At 45.1% G+C, this 16,825-nt stretch overlaps 1 protein-coding gene across 7 annotated transcripts in view; it reads left to right on the forward strand.

Moving 5' to 3' along the window:
- The window catches only part of LOC131672129 (syntaxin-binding protein 5), a 70,642-nt gene that overhangs the window by 5,535 nt on the left and 48,282 nt on the right, over window positions 1-16,825 (forward strand). The gene's annotated exons all lie outside the window — the stretch shown is intronic.

Here is a 16,825-nt window from a genome sequence, read left to right on the forward strand (position 1 = left end):
GCAGCCAATACCGTACCAATAATCTATTTTTGAGCGATTTTAATATATTTTGTTTTCCGGCCCTGGCCCAATACTAATCGTTAATCATGATGCGCATGTTTATAAAGAATATTAATAATAACATTTTAACCTAAAATATATGATAAGTATCGTGTTTTCCGAGTAGTTTTCATTATACCACGCAATGCTGAACAGTTATTCACATCTCAAAAAATCAAGATCCTTGAAAAGGAAAATTCTCTGTTCATCGTCGAGCACCAGCTGTAGCGACAATGGCAATATTTTTATAAAAAAACTTGATGCGCTTGACTTATCCCGTAGTACTACTTATCGTAGTATGTAAAATAATTCAATAATAAATAAAGAAAACGTTGACGCTAAAAAATGCGTTCTTATTTATTAGTTTGATAGTGTGCTTGTCCGACAATGACAACAAATATTGCGTTACCAGTACTGAGCCATGGTCAATGCGTCGGCAACGGCTCACTACTGAAAATATAACCTTGGCCTATTCTTATCATTTCGTTACCCGGATGACGTTGGACCAGCACTGGCGGCCTGTACCGGCAGTCTTGGTTAACGTTGCTGTGCCAATGTTGGGCCGTTTTGACTTTCTTACACGGGCAGTCTCGTCCCTGCTACCCGAGAATACGAGAAATGCTGGATAGCCGACGGGAGCTGGAAATCGAACTTCCAATATGTTTAGACTCTTGGCGAGCGCCCTAAAAACGTCCTTGACTTCGCCGCGCTCTCTCGAGATTCTGGGCCCATGCCGCAGTCGACGCGTTCCATGCTCAGGCCTTGTCGCAATGTCCGATGGTACGATGCCTCGACGCGTCTGTCGCAGTCGTGGCGCGAGATCTAATTTGAACGCCATTAGTCGCGCGCATATTGCGAAATTCTTTCGGCGCGTCGTCGTTTTGCAAAAAAGAAATGGAAAAGAAAAAAGGAAAAAAGTTCGCGCGAACACACGAGCGATTAAGAAAAACAGGTCGTCTTGGCGGTCCCGCGCTCGTGGTTGCCGCCGTCTTTCCGTTTTCGCGCAAGCGTCACAGCCAATCTGGCGGCGTGAATAAATGATTGGTCGTGTGTTTGTTCTCTCTCACTCTCTCACTCTCTCTCTCTCTCTCTCTCTCTCTCTCTCTCTCTCTCTCTCTCTCTCTCTCTCTCTTCCTCTCTGCCCTTGCTCTACCAGGTGCAGCGCGTTGGTTTCGCTCTCGTCGCTGATTATTCTTCAACAAGGTAATCACGGAAACTATATTACTTCGGGATATGACGGAACTATGCTGCTGCGCGCTTGTGCATTCTACTCTCGCGTAGACTGCTAATGACAAAGCTCGCGTAATCTTCGTTTGCTTTGATCGTAATAGCGTAGTTGGAGAAAACTCGGATAAAATAGAATGACTAAACGAGGACATTATAATAGGTGAGATATCGAATATAAATATATATATGTGTCAGGCTGAATAACAGTATTAGAAGTAAGTAGTGCAAGTGTATCAATCTTGAACAGTTAACTTTGCAGAGATGATAGATAAGCTCGGTAGCAAATAAATGGCGTATAATAAATAAGCTTTCCTGCATAAATCCGTGGTGCGAGCAAAAAGTCGCAGCCGAGGAGGAGAAGGAGGATGAGACGCATCTGGCGGCTGCCACGGATTAAGTACAAGTCGCCGCCGCCAGCACTGAGCGAGGCAAAGGCGTTATAAAGCGTCTTACCATCTCCTTGGAGTGAAAGCTCTTTCTCTCTCTCTCTCTCACTCTCTTTCTTTTCCCCTCGCGCGCCTACCAGCTAAACTAATTAATTAATTAAGCAGCTAAACGGCCAAATCCGAATATCTACTTTGTTCCTGGAAGGGGCGAAGGGCAAAATCGATAAAGCTCTTATCCAGCTAATTAATTAACGAGACGAATCAGCGTAGGCGCGCAAAGCCCGCTTCTTCTCTTTTTTTCTCGTATCTTCTCGAGCCTATAAACGGCTGAAAAATAAAAGAGCTCGGCTGGTGTTTTTTTCTTACTCTCTAACTGTTTAATACCTCAAAGCCGCTGCCCGACGCGCGACTTTCGTGTTTTCTTTTTTCTCTCTCGTGGACGGACTTCTCGCAGCTACTTTCAACTTTTGCTTTTGAATTCCGAACGAGTTGGTAATTGCACAAAAATTGAGCGCGGATTGACTTTAATCTTCTACTCTCCTTTTTCTTTTTTGTTTTCCATTAGTTACGAGTTTATTTCCACTTCGGTTCGAATTTAAACTTTCGAGTGGTCGGTACTCGAAATTCATGAGCGTGAATATCAGGAACTTGAATATAATAAAATGGTTGTGCAGAGGAATTGCAAATGTGACAAAACTTTATGCGCACGTGTAACATCAAGTTGAGCACTCCAACATAGTAATTAGATATGTAAAAGGCCGTTCTGATGTAGCATGAATTTCATCCGGATGTAGATGTCAATTCGAATTTAAGTAAGTGTTTTATATATACGAGTAGTAAACTTTGACAAAAGTTTTGCAAAGAACTGTGCATCAATTGCAGAAGTATTATTAATTTCAGACGCATTGGTAAAGGTTGAAGTTATGAATTTTAAATAGAATAACATTGCTTTCGTTAGTGAATTGGTAGCTTGATAAATTAGAACGAAATAGGGAATGTTCAATATTCGTTGATTCGACGCGCAAAAAGTGTTACATTGGTTCATTTCAGAATTAAACTGATAAATGATGAAGCCATTAATTATATAAAGAAGCAATCGATAGTGTGAGCGCGTGCCGTATACGCAGGCAATGCTATCGAGCGGGAAGCATCCATGCAACGCACGGATTAAGGCAATCGAACATCGTTAATTCACATTTAGCCGGACGATTTCAAAGTATGGAAAAGAATGTTTTTTTGAATTTGTGCCGAAAAAGAGAAAAAAAATGTAGATGAAATGGATTAGCGTTGATTTTCATTTCTACGCAGTTGAAAAACTGTTTTGCTTTTTTTTGCTATGTTTGTCTTTTTTTTTCGACAAACATTTCGTTTAGCTATAATCTCGCGCGTAGATCCGATTCAGTATATGAAGAAGCTTAAAAGCTCTTAATAACAGTTCTCTCTCTCTCTCTCTCTCTCTCTCTCTCTCTTCCTCTCTCTCTTCCTCTCTCTCTCCCTCTCTCTCTCAGATGAAGAGTATTTTTAAGCCGGATATTACCTTCACATTTGTCCGTGCGGTTTAACTACTTAACTCTGCGCTACTTACTTATTCGGGAAGGTAGCTAAATGCTTATATATCTAGATTCCCCGCATAAGGCTCATTTTTAATATTTTTCCGTGTGCCTTTTCTATCCGTAGATAAAAATAATCATTAATATTCAAAGCTGCTTATTGTTTTTGTTTTTATCTGACTTTTCAATAAAAGACAAACACACGTAAAGCACGTAATCCCATTAAATCGCAAAACTCTGATTGTGTGTAATGTAAAGTTTTTTATTATTTTTTTTATCGAGATCCCGGGTGCGAGAGAACAATTTCACGAGAACGCTTTTTTTTTCATTCCATTTCGAGAGAAAAAGCTTGAGGAAAAAAAGCCAACCTCGTTAGAGCAAACAATTACTCTTAGAAAACCGCCGTCTGCCGTCGTGTATTGAAACACGCTCTTAGCTTTTTTTCCCATTCGAAAAGCACCAAGAATATAAAGCATTTCTCTCGTCATCGCGCGAACATCCATATTCCAAATAACAATTGGTACTACGTTTTGTATCGTTTTCTTCCGAGGGATAAGGCACCTTTTCAATGCAATTTAATCAAGACTCGCAACAGACACTTACAACATTAATTAATCATTCTTCCTTCTCTCGCGACGTAAAACTAAAATGAAATTAGCGACGTAATTTCTTAAGTAGCCACGTGCAAGATGTTTCACACGGCGTAAATTGTTCTGAGATTAATTGCACTTTTACACCTGCTAATATTTATGGTCTATCGCGTTTGGTCCGAGTCAATCCATTTACTTCAACGTGCATGAACGTTAGTTAGAGTCGAGCAATAGCACGTTCCCCCTCTTCTTCAGCTGTGCACGTGGACATACGACAAATTATTTAGTGTCATCGTGCAGATAAGAAATTTCAAGTGTCTCTCACAGTGCGTTCCATTGAAATTAGAAGAGGTGACACGAGAGAGCTAGAGAGGGAAGAGAAAGCGCGGGCGAGCTCGTCTGCGCAAACTACCGGCAATAACGGCAGCAAGGGCGCGAGACGAGCGGTCTTGGCGCGCAACGGCGATCAACATTTTATCGTGTTTATTTTGCGTTCGAAAGATGAGAAGCGAGCGCCCGGCAAGTTTGCGCCGTTAGGTTCACAGCGACACACGCTACGGGAGTGCCACGAGCGCGAGAAGCAAATTAACGGGCAATGCGAGAGTAGCGGGAGTCGCGCGGCGCACCGCGGACGGCACGTTCCCTCGATAACCGAAAACGCGGAAGAAATTGCTATGTTTGTGGCGATCGCCGCCCGGCCGGATCTCTCGTAACTCGTCTGGTTGCGAGCCGATCGCGAAGCTCAGCGCGCGCTTCGGCTACGTATTCGGCCAAGCGTCGCCGCTCCTTCTTCCGTCGACTTTTCATTCGGCCCGATTCCCGCTGCGAAATTCGCTTGAAATTCTGCTTAGGCTTGCTCCTCGTTACGCGTCGTTCGCGCTCGGCAACGCGACGGCGCGAGCACGTCGCTCGACTGACCAGCCGACATATCGTAATATTTTTTACAAACGAAGGCATCGACGTGCAGGCTTTATTTCACAACGCGGACTCTATTAAACAAGAGTAAGCTTTTATATAGATGGCGAGTGGCACTTTGAAAAAGTAGTCGGTCACCAGCAGCAGCAGACGTCCGTATTGGAATTTGCAGTGAATACGCGCATTTTTTCCAGTGAGACGCGATGAAAAGTCAAACGTTTTATTTTTTAGTTTTAGTTTTGTTTTTGTTTCGTCGCGAGAAGCTGCGAAAAACAAGAACTGCTATCGCCCAAGGAAAACAGCGTAGCTTAGTCACTGTCGTTACGCAAGCGACTCTCTGCATTTTCCAATTGGAATGCTAAATGATAAATGTCGCCGTGCGGCTGCTGTTTTCGACAGCTGATTGAATTAAGCCTCCGCGCAAAACTATCCGAGTCGCGACAGGCTTCTATGTAAATTAATGACTCTTCGTTATCTCGGTCGTTGGTACGATTGAGACTTCGTTATGAATCTCTATTGATTTCGGGAATTTCGGCATAACGCGCGCAGACTTGTGCTTCTCCATGTTAATGCAACGCTACTGTTTTTGCTGTAATGGCGTGTAGGTTAGCACTCTGTATACGTTATCGCGCTGCTATTGCCTGTAAAAGAAAAACGTTTCAGTATATAGCGCAGATATGCTATATTTAAGTGTGATAAGTCGCGATGCTCGTAGCCGGTGGCGTTAGTCCGAAGTGAAATCCGACATGTTGCTTAGTTTTTTTACGAGCGTATTATACTGAAACGAGTAGAAAAATATTTCGAGTAAAATGTTGAGCGCCGTGCAATGCGTTCAATTATCATATAGATCCGTTGTGCTCCTGAAGTTTCGGGGCACTTTGTAATAAATCGGCTCGATATCTTCTGAATAAATGAATAAATGAATTATCTGTTTAAAGATAACAAGTAAAAAGAATACAATGGGCGATATGTTTCGCTCGATATTCATATACGCTCTTGAACCAAGTCCAACTTCGATAGCCAATTCAAATAAGCTTAAAACTTGGCAGTGCGTCGAAGGTGAGAAAAGTGAATATTAAATGGCATACTGCGGCGAGAGCGATCAAGAAAAATGAAAGCCGGACGAAATGATTCGACTAGCTGCCCGTGGATCGGCTTATTGGCTTGTTCGCGGGATGGGCTAAACGAATTTTCCGCGGGCTGTGTGTTCTGCTGGACACGCAACGTTAACCTAATTTACGCGAATCAGCAAATTAAGCTTTCCAACGTAAACGCCGGTAATGCGATAGAGTTCGTCCCTTTATTTCTCTTCTTTTTCAATCCTTTATTGCTAATTAACCGGAACCGCCATTTGGAGGACTCGAACGCGCGTTGAGTTACATTGGATTTGTAGCTTTGCTAAATCGACCTCGCAATCTCATTACACGCTACTTGGTATTACTAAATCCAATTCGAAAAAATCTCAATATTGATTGTTCATGAAAGTCATTATAAATTGCTGTTGAAGCCTGTTGATCCATTTCGACGGAAGCGTCTTTTCTACTCAATGCTCTACCGCGGAAAACATTTGTCGACCCAATTTTCTTCCATTGAAAACCATACGGTAAAATCATGCAATTCGTCATCGTTCTGTGGAATCTGTGTTACATATCACTATAAATCGCAAAACATTATTCGCTGGTTTTGATGCTTTCACGAGCGGGCAAACAGCCTTGAGCAGTCTTTAGCCGCACACTCGGATGAACGTGCAGGTGCGCGGAACAGCCGGGAAAAGAATTGCGTAAAATTGGAGTTTGAAAAGTGAGGCCGAAAAGCATACGCCGTGGAAATGTCGCGGTGGCGATGTGTATCCGTGTACGTAGTCCCTCTCGTGCCTGTTCAAACGTCTCGCGCTGTCCATAACGCGACCCTGAATCCAATCATTTCTCCTTCCGACGCCAAGAACATAATCTCGCACCAAGAACGCGACATCACTATAGATGTGCGTACATGTACAAAGCTATTTTTAATCCCACTCGTACGACTGGTCCTCGCATTTGCGTTATACTTTTTACGGCGATGATGAAATTCCGTCCACGCGTCGAGCTCTGCTTTATTAAACCTATGTTTGGCAAACTTTTTGGTCACCGTGTCAGCGGACAAACTCCCGAGAACTACTCTTTTGTGGCGCTTCATATTAAATGAGCTCTCTGCCGTGATGCAGAGTCGCGCCGCTTTTTTCCATCCTAACCGGATATTCAGCGGACGAGAAAATTTCCGTCGCACAGTAGAGAATGTGAGATGAAAATGCGCCATGATTGCACGCGAAATGTGGCATTATTTTTGTTTAGCGGCAAGTTACTAAATCGAGTCTAGCAATACAAGTCAGTTGAAGCATCGATGAGGCTTAAACCTCGAGTACAAGGATAATTTGTGCAACGTTGCGTGTTGCGAATCGACAATGTAACGCGCGCTCGCGTTGCGAGTACGAAGATGGGACGCCGATAACGTTCGCTGGAATAGGCAAAGCGGTCGACGAGAAAGAAACGCGCGATTGTCGATTCGAGCGGCAAAAAGCAGTTCATTTTGATAATAAAGATGGGAAAAGAAGACGAGAACGAGTAGGCAGCAGGGCGAGGTGGAGCGAGGAAGCGCGATTCCTCTCGGAGCAACACAATGGAGCGAGCGAGCGCAAGCAAGCGTGCGTGAGTACAAAAGCTAGCTAGAGAGTCGAAAGCGTCATTCGAGGCGTTTCAATGATTCGTATAGTTTAGAGATAAAGCTCTCCTCGTATCGAGCGAATCGGCGCCGTTCCATTTCCGGCCAGTAAGCACGTTGACGAGTCGGCACGCCACGCAAGCTTCCGCGTTGTACGTAGAAATTCGCGCGCTCGCATAAGCGTACGTATAAAGAAGCAACTACGACGAGGACGCCTCCTCCCCGCAGGCCACTAACCGAGGAAGACAAAAATAAAATGAAAATCTCGACGACGTTTACCCGTGCGCGCGTTTCGCCGTTCGGTAATTGGGCCCGATAAATAATTGCCGTCGTCACTCCCGCGTGGCTCTCGTTACACGACTCGCCCGAGTGCGATTCGGATACAACGCGCTATTTCGCCTGGCCGAGTCGCCCGAGTGTTCCTTGGCGCATCTTCGCGTTTTATCGTAACGGCGCGCGGCTTTCGAACGTAGCGCAGCCGGTAATCGATGCGTCTCACAGACATTGCCCAGAAATGCTCCGCGCGCCGACTTACAAAGGTGCTTCGCGCAGAGCAGCTTTACGCGAAGTGGTGGGCGAGAAAGAAAGCGAGAAAGAAAGGCGCGCAGAGACTGGCCGCCAGTCGTTACTTTTAATTAACGCCCTTTATGGGCCGTAAGCGGTGGCTTCTAATATAAGGCGTCTCTGCTGCTCGACGCGTTTAGGACTGTAAATCAGCTGCATAACAGGCGCGCACTACCGACTGCGAACACGGCTATTTCGTTATTTCTTTTTTATGACGTTAGCTCGGGCAAGTTTGCGAACTTTGCACAGAGGCTTGAGCTTCGCTGAGAGATCGACTGCGGCGGTTGAGCTCTATATCGGGAAGGACTCGTGCTGTGCGAAGCAACTTTATCGTTCGCGCGTTACAACTATGTATTAAGATCTCCATGAAGAAAAGTCCGGGGGAAGGAGGGGGTATTTCAAATAGCCAGCCTTTTTGCCCTTAATGGAAGAAAGAAGGATGAAAATGGGAAATTACATGCGCGTTTCATCTTGTTGTTCTTTCGCTCTTTATGCATATTACTTTCATGGCAATGGGGGATGGGTGTTCGTTTTCCATAAGGCGTGCCCGTCATCAAATTTATTCGGATTACAACGTTGTGTTAGCAAAATATTAAGATTTCCAACGCATCGAGGTCGTAACGGGTGTAAATTTACGCAGGCAATGGTCGAAAGGTTTTCGTTAATCGGTCCGACGAAATTTACTCAGAATTTCACGCTCGGTATGACATTATTCGTCTAAAAGCAGCGCGAAATAAGTTGAAATGTCGTTGGGCAGGGCGCGCATTCGTGGAATCAGTGGAATCAGTGGAATCAGTGGAATCAGTGGAATCAGTGGAATCAGTGGAATCAGTGGATTCAGTGGAATCACGGACAGTGAAGCTTTCGGCCTAGTGCGCGCGGCCTTTCAAAAGGTTTCCTAATCAAGGATGCGGAGACTGCTGCGCGGTCTCGGTTGCGATCGAAGCTCCCCGTGGAAGAAGCCGCGAGGCGAAACCGAACTCCTCGACACACGGACGCGCGCGTAGCCCGGGCGTCGAGAACGCTTCGCTAATTCGTTTTCGCTAATTGCCTTTGCGCCGCGGACAGCCAGGCAAAGAAGAGCCGCCGTCCCAATTATCAACGGGATTGCCTGTTATTCGTAACAGGGATGCGGTTGCCCTTGCTTTCGATCCGAACTCGCAGCCGCTCGCGCAACCATGAGCGCACAATGCGCAATGTTCATCTCGCCGGCTAACGAGTGGCAGGCGAACTTTTTAATTCCGTTTTGCCGAAAGTCGGTCGTCTCATAAAGACACTCGGGCGCAGAAAGAAATCCTCGGCATCTATCCTCTAATCGGAAAGTCAGAGAATTGAAAAACTTTTGGAAATTGCATTAGGGAATCCTGTCTCTCGTTCCGGTGCTCGGTAAGGAGATCGAAGAGCTGAGCTGCCTCTCGGCAAGCTCGTATTCCTTGGCGTTCGCAATGTAGGCGAGAATAACGTGCCACTCGACGGGCCGGCAGCGCCGCTCCGCCAGCTGCAAATAAGCCGTAGACGCTAGAGCGCGATGCAATTTTCACGTCGCAATCAAGCATTAGACGCCTGTGTGGTTTGTAGCAGCATACGCGCACACCCACATCACGCTAACGCAATTTTGGCGCAGCTCGCGCTAATCCCGAGTCCGAAAGAGGAGGAGGCCGGAGGGGAAAAACAGAGAGCTACCGGCTAAAAGATGAAAACGCGCGCGAGCATGTGAAAGGCAACTGCTGTGCCGCTGCTCCTGCTGGCATTGATAAACGGCCCGGACGATTGGAAACTCGAACGACACTCGCTCTGCAAAAGAGACGCGCAAAGGCTGGCGGGCGAGAGGCGCCGGATCAAAGGGATATCGCGCTCGGTGCCACTGTCGTCTCCGCGGGGACTCCGATCCTCGCGACAATGGCGTGCCTCCCTGGTCGCTTGGCCGAACGCGCTGTCCCGGTGCCGCGTTCTCTCGGGCTACAAATTCCCCGAGCTTTCAGCCGCGCGCTCCGACTTTGATCCGCTCGCGACGATCGAGAGGCGAAGAACGGAACAATTGACGGGCTCGCGGACGCGCGTCGCGACGTAATTCGAGTAGCGACGAAATTAGAGAGACGAAATTTTCGATCGCGAGCGGCGAACCGAGAGTCGGATCGAAGCTGACGGGCGCGCGAACTGCCTAAAGCCTCGTCAGCGGGCATTAATTTGAAAGCTCGGGCGAAGTATACGTAATCCCCCCGTGGAGGGCAGCGGCGGCGCCGGCACAACAACCTCTCCCGTCAAAGATCCCGCTCGCAGCGTCAATAATGGCGCGCGCCCGGTACAAAGAGTCTTTCGCGCCAATTCCTCCGACGAAAGAAGAGGGAGAAGATGAGAAAAACAAGAGTGATGCCAAGTCGGTCGTGAAATCTGACAAAGATAACAACCTGTCTAGCCCGAAAAAGCTTTTAGCTCCCTTCTCCTCTCGCCAGTCGGCTTGCTATACGCAGCCGCCGCGTGCTGTGAGAGGCTAATCGGCTCATCCTTGTTAACTCGCCAGTCGGCACGTGCCGGCGTCGTGACCCGGCAGAATTCATATTTAGCCACGGGCTGATGAAAATTAAAGCTGAGCGAGTGAACCAGGAAGCGAACGCCATCGGCGCCGCGCGCAAAATACAAGCCGAACTGTATGCGTGTTTGCCGAAGTGGCCCTGGACTGATAGGGAAGTGTGATCCGTGGTGGCCTTTCAATACTTCATTACGACGTCAATGCTGCACGTAATATTCTTCTTTGCCGCGGGCTGTCGAAGAAAGGGCGCGTCCATCTTGACGTTTTATCGGCAGCCGAGAATTAGCGACGGATCGAGCTTACGGCGGATTTTCGCACGCTTTTGAACAGTCGCAAGCGGATTGTTTTTTTTTCTCTCGTTAGCTCGCTGATTGCAAGTAAATACACGCCGTCCTTTCGTTTTGTTGTGTTTGTTTTTAACAAATCACTCGAGATTTACCGTCAGATGTCCCTTTGTTATGTCCTGAATGTCAGAAAAACATCCCCCCCCTAACTGTACGATTATTTGTCAAACGCGGAAAAAGCTCTCTCTCTCTCTCTTGTCCTCGTAAATTCCGTCCGAACTAGTAGCGAATAACTGCTTCTTCATTATTTGCTACTAGTCTTCGCGATTCCCTTTCTTTCCCTTTTTTCATTTTCGAAATTGGCTTGTGCGCGTTATTTTCAGAATAAAAAAAAACATCTCGAGGATACATGCTGTATCGACGATGCGTGCATAATTGAAAATTATTGATGTCAAATATTGCCGAACGCTTTGGCTTTTTTTAGATATATGCAGAGAGGAAAGGAAAATATCGTTGCTTAATCACGAGATCGAAAGGACAAAACAAAGAAAAACCAGCGACGTTGTAAGAAGAATAACGTAAAGTTGAAACGTGGTGCATTTTAATGATCGAGGCCATTTGAATTTAGTAGCGGGCTCAAAATAATGAATATCGATCCAAAGCCGACCAGCTTGGCCATTTCAACACGCGCGAGCGTATGTGTACTTATTCGGCATGGCAATCCCGAAAAATACGGCTGCCCGTGTAAATCGTGGAAAGGGAAGCAAGGAAAAGAGAGAAATAAAAGCACACGAGGAACAGAGCCGAATGTGTTTTCACGAAGAAAGAAAGAGAGAGGCAGGCGCGAAAAAATCGATATAGTCTCTCTCACTTCCTTGACTGCCCTGAGCTGTTATCTGGCGCGCGCAGCGCGTCGCTATCATTATCATCGCTGCTGAGGACACTCCGCCTCGACTAACTCGAGAGGAGGGTGGTTAAATAAATAAAGCAAGCTATGCTCTCGTTCACTTTTGTATTGATCTCGTCGCTGGACAATGCAGCTCATCAACGCGAGAGCTGATTTTTCACGCTTGTTCACTGTCAAGGTAGCTCGCGCGCTCGCAACGCGTGAGATTCGATAGCTCATCGCAATCATCGGCAATCGAGCAATAGCCGTGCCTTAGCCTGTGTCTCATGATGAAGAATGCATCCAGAGCTTGCTGTTCACTCTCTTTGACTTTTCCTCGCTTATTTCCACGGCCGCCAGTCGATAAATAAAAGTACGCGTGCGACTTTGCAATCAATAAGCGGTAAGAGTTCATAACTGCCCGCGTAATCGAGCGAATAACCAATAAGCTTGTGCAGTTCGATCACGTATACAGTTGGACAGTTGGCAACGAGAAGAAGAACGAGAAAAAAGAAACTCCCACAACTAAAACTTGACTTTCTGATACTCTTTTCCTTGAATCACATTAAAAAAAGGAACTTTAATGTTATGGAAATTAGCGTGCTAGCGGCTATATTTAAGCTTGCCACAGTTTCGTAATTACCAAGCAACGAAGAAAAGAAGGTAAACTGTGCGGAAATTTTGATTGAAATTGAAAAATTCGACGCGAGGGTATGATTTTTCGCAAAGTGTAAGTAAAAACTTTATATGCTACCTAACCGGGCTGACGTAAATTGAATATTACTACTTGAGGCTTGCAGCAACTTTTACAATCCATCCGATTATAAAGCTCTTAAAATTATTCAAAAATTTTCTTTTTTTCCGATAAATTAAGTTTTTCTATCTACATATCTTTCAATAATTCTTGCTCAGAAGTACAAACCGAACGGCAGTCTATTGTTGTACTCGGTGGACAGTAAAAAAACTTACATCCCTTTTGTCGGACTTCTACAGCATACGTTTTATTATCAACTTTTAATGATTGAAAAAAGGAAAAGTAAGTTCAAAGTTCTGAAAAAAAAATATCAAAAGGGTTCGTTTCTCGGAAAAACATCCGAAAGATCTATGTCAGACCTTCTGTTGAGGAAGGAAAAAAAACCTCCCTTTTTTCTTCTTTTAGAAATGTTGCGCTTGCTCTATGCATATTCCAAGATTACGAAGTCGGAAGTCGAAGAAATCGTTGAAACAAAGAAACTGTAAAAAGCAAAGAAAAAAAAGAAAACTAAAATGGTTAGAGAGCAAGTTCTGATGAAGTGGCAACGAGGGCACGTATTTACAACGATAAAGGAAATCTCTGACTTCGTGTTCTGGTGTAGTGTCAACAATGCTCGATAGAGTCATACTCGAATGTATAGCTTGCTGCACCTGATAACTTGAAAGTCTCACTCGAATATACTTAAGCGCAAACGTCTGAAGAGGCCACGCTAGCGCGGTTTCGCGCTCAAAGAGAAACAAGCCGAGGCAGGGAAAAAGAGAAAGAAATGTACATGCAAGCGAGAAAGCTGCAGCCTACATATATATTGCACTCTGCTAGCTTCAATATTGAAAATTCCATCTTTTCACTAGGATCCTTCTCTCTCCCTCTCTCTCTCTCTCTCTCTTTCTCTTTCTCATAGCATGGGCGCCGGTAATGCCGCGTTTACAGACATAGCAGCCGCCTCTTTGACGCCAATAAAAATCCAAGGGCCACAAGACGTTTGCAAGCTCATAATAGAACACGCACACAAGGGAATTTTCAACTTCGGCAAATAATGTTGACCTCTGCCTGCGGGCGTCTCGCGTGCCGGGACGACACTACGCTGGGTGACTCGAGCTCTTGCTCGAGCTGTGCGTTGAATGCAATGCAGGCGCGGCCTGCGTCATCGCGTTTCAGACGAGAGTCGAGAATAGAGAATGGGCTGCCGCTTGTGCGGTTTCTTGTCGCTCGCGCGCGAGGCGCCCTCGTACATTTTTTACGGCTTATGTCCACGCGCGAGAGGCGAGGCGCGACGATTCGCTAAGACGACGCGGGGCTATCCTGCTGCATGTTTTTTTTTGTTTTTTTTGTTTTTTTTTGTTTTTTTTTTGTTTTTTTGTTTTTTTGTTTTTTTAACTCGGCGTTGCGCTTCCAGTGGCAACAGTTTTCGCATTATTTCCCAACGAGCATGCGCACGCTGACGGGTCTCGCGACGAATACGCACTGCAATACGAATACCTAACAGCTCGCACTGCACCACTTTGGCAGGCTGACAGAGAGAAGTGTGCAACAGAGCGCTCGCGCGCGCGCGTCGTATATCAATTTGGGAACACGCGCGCGCAATGATATTGCGTTAAATCACGGACGCGACGAGTGACACGCTGGCCAAATGGGCCAGATTAAAAATTCATCTCGACGAGATGCGCGCGCGAATGCTTTTTTTGCAATCAGCGTAAAAGCACATTTGAAAATTCAGCAGGCGCAAGGGAGAAAGTTCTCGTGTTTGCGATGAATTTCCACGCGTTATGCCTCCACGTTCAAGCGGATTAAAGCGCTTTCGATCATTTAAACGGCTTGGCTTTCCAAGAACTCGGCTTCACACCACCAGAGCTTGGAAAACTTTGTAACTCTATTGCAATTATTGAGCGTCGATTGATGTAGAGTTTGAATCTCGGAACGCGAAATTTAGTTAACAATTTAACCGAAACTCCTTTTTAGTATTAGTTAATAAAAAAAAATGTCAATACTCGAGCTTATCAAGTAAAACAGGAATGGAAGATCACGAATGATAAATGCCTCGGACTGTAAAAAGAACATGGCCTTTTTATTTTCTATCTGCGAGTGTTGTTAGTCGCGCGGATGAAGGGACGTCATTTGGGCTTTGTCGATGCCTCTCGTAGGAGATAAAAGACCAAGGCAAGCTGGCAGTAGTCGGTGGCATCTGTAAAGGCGATCAAACTGCGCGACGGATTTAAAAACGACGGGCGAACTAAGGAACTACGCCGCGAGAAGAAATCTTTAATTAAAGAAGAAACGCGCGCTCTTGTCGCGAGAACAGTTAAGTGGTAATTGAGCGCGAGAAAGTGGCGAAGCAGGCACCGATGAGCGCTCGTTAAACGCGGACGCGACGATTAAAAAACCAGCAAGGCCGTGCACGGAAAGGATATAAATTCCGAAAACCGTTCCTTCACCCCCTCCTCCCTTTAAATGCCTTTCAATGCCTTTCTATTCTGTTTCTATTGACAGGAGAAGTGGATGTGGTCTTTTTTTACTGACGCGTTTCTTTCTTATTTGCTAATTCTCGTTTGATCGCGAGAAAAGTACATTCGAGTGTCTTTCGCGCGGACTAACGCAGTTAAGCAGCTTTTCAAATGGCAAAGACAAACGAAAAGTTCTCTTCTCTTGTCTCGAATGAAAGTTTTGTGCCTGAGCCAAATGCATTCTATAGGAAAGCCGATAGATATGTGTACGCGTGCGTTTGCTCTAAAGGGCTTTTACTCTATGTAACATTGTCCGGTCAGCCTACTTTTCGGTATATCGATATTCGTACTCTGCATTCTATAGTACACGAATCAAATACAAAAGAGCTTTATGAAAAATATGAACGGTATTTTGAATACTAAAATTTGTTTCTTAGGGCTTAAAATTAATCAAACAAAAAGGATATGTAAAACTTTCGAACGTTAATTTTCTCATCCACTCGCAAAATGATACGTGACCAGTTTATTGTCTTGAATTTTCATTCGATTCAAGATGATATATTTCATTTTTCTCCATAGAAACCTTTGTAGAAACTTGATATATAGGGATATCGAGCATTGATTACCAATAGCATATGTATGGGATCTTTGATTTCGGATTCAAGTTCAAGCCCACTGATTGCTGATAAGTTTACAAGATCGAAAAAAGTGTCGTTATCTTCACAGTTTTTAATCAGTACTCAGTTTATTTTGGAAAACAACAAAGTTTCGTTACTACAATATTTCAAGTTCTACTAAATGCTACGAAAGAGCTAAGTTTGCGCCATAACATCGAGTTTGCTTATACGAGACATAAGAAAGCTTTCGAAGAAAACAGTACTTTGTGAAAAATATTCGAACGCGGCCCGGATATTCGATAGATTTTGAACCTCATCAGTTGGAGTTGAAATTTAATATTGCGAGCGAAAAGCTGAAACGACAATCCGCTTTTTTTTACGCAGCGTCGTGCAGCCGGTCGAAGTAATTCGTATACTGAATAACGAGCTTCGATGGAGCATAATTCAAAGTTCACTCGTCGATACCCAACGCAAATAGCACGCGAGTTGGAATTTTACGAGCCAATAAACGACGTCGCTTCCTCAACCTATATATACGCACATTTGTGTTTCAATTACTCTCTCGACTGGCGTAGCTACCCAAAAAACGAAGCAAATAATTCGATAATTGCCCACGATGATTTCACGCTTATTATTGCGTCCGGAATTACAAAGTTTGGAATACTCGATGCAGAGGCTCCTTTTTTTTTTTATTATTTAGTTTCTTGGTATGAGCACGTCCACCACTATTGGTTTCCGATACTGTTACGCGATGAAATGCATTAAAATTCAGCGTCGCGCGTAGGCTCTATATATATGATATTTAACGTATGTACAAAAGTGCTTTGTCGGCCAAATTCAAATACTATCCATTAGAGAGTCCCCGATGTAGCGACTAGCTGTTGATATCGGGAAAAGTAATCGTGAATAATGTAAAGAAGCTGAATTTCATCGTGTATTTTTTTTACAGCCGGGTCCGCGAAAAGTGCGGTTTTTCGCTACGTTTGGAATGGCGTCGTGTCGCAAGATGGTATTTTTTTATCTGCGAAACTCGATAAAGCGAAAGACTCGTGTTTTCGCATCTTTACGCTCGGACATTCCGGAAAGACCGAGTTACGCGTAGTAATATTCTTCGGTCAGATGTTTCGATTACGCGCGTCGATTTACTTGCGTATCGACCAAAACGTGACAACGAATGAAGTCGGTCTCTTTGCGCTAGGCGGTAAATACGACGAGCAAACGACACATCACCCTCGAGATGTAATTGCGATCCGACGATCCGACGATCCGAAGGAGGGATCACGAGGCGAGAGTCGGGTATACACCCCTCGAAGATACAAAGATAATTGATAAGTGTCGGCAGGCC

This window comes from Phymastichus coffea, unplaced genomic scaffold, assembly GCF_024137745.1.
Source record: "Phymastichus coffea isolate CEN01 unplaced genomic scaffold, Cenicafe_Pcof_1.1 PCOF00143, whole genome shotgun sequence".
Taxonomy (NCBI): Eukaryota; Metazoa; Arthropoda; class Insecta; order Hymenoptera; family Eulophidae; genus Phymastichus; species Phymastichus coffea.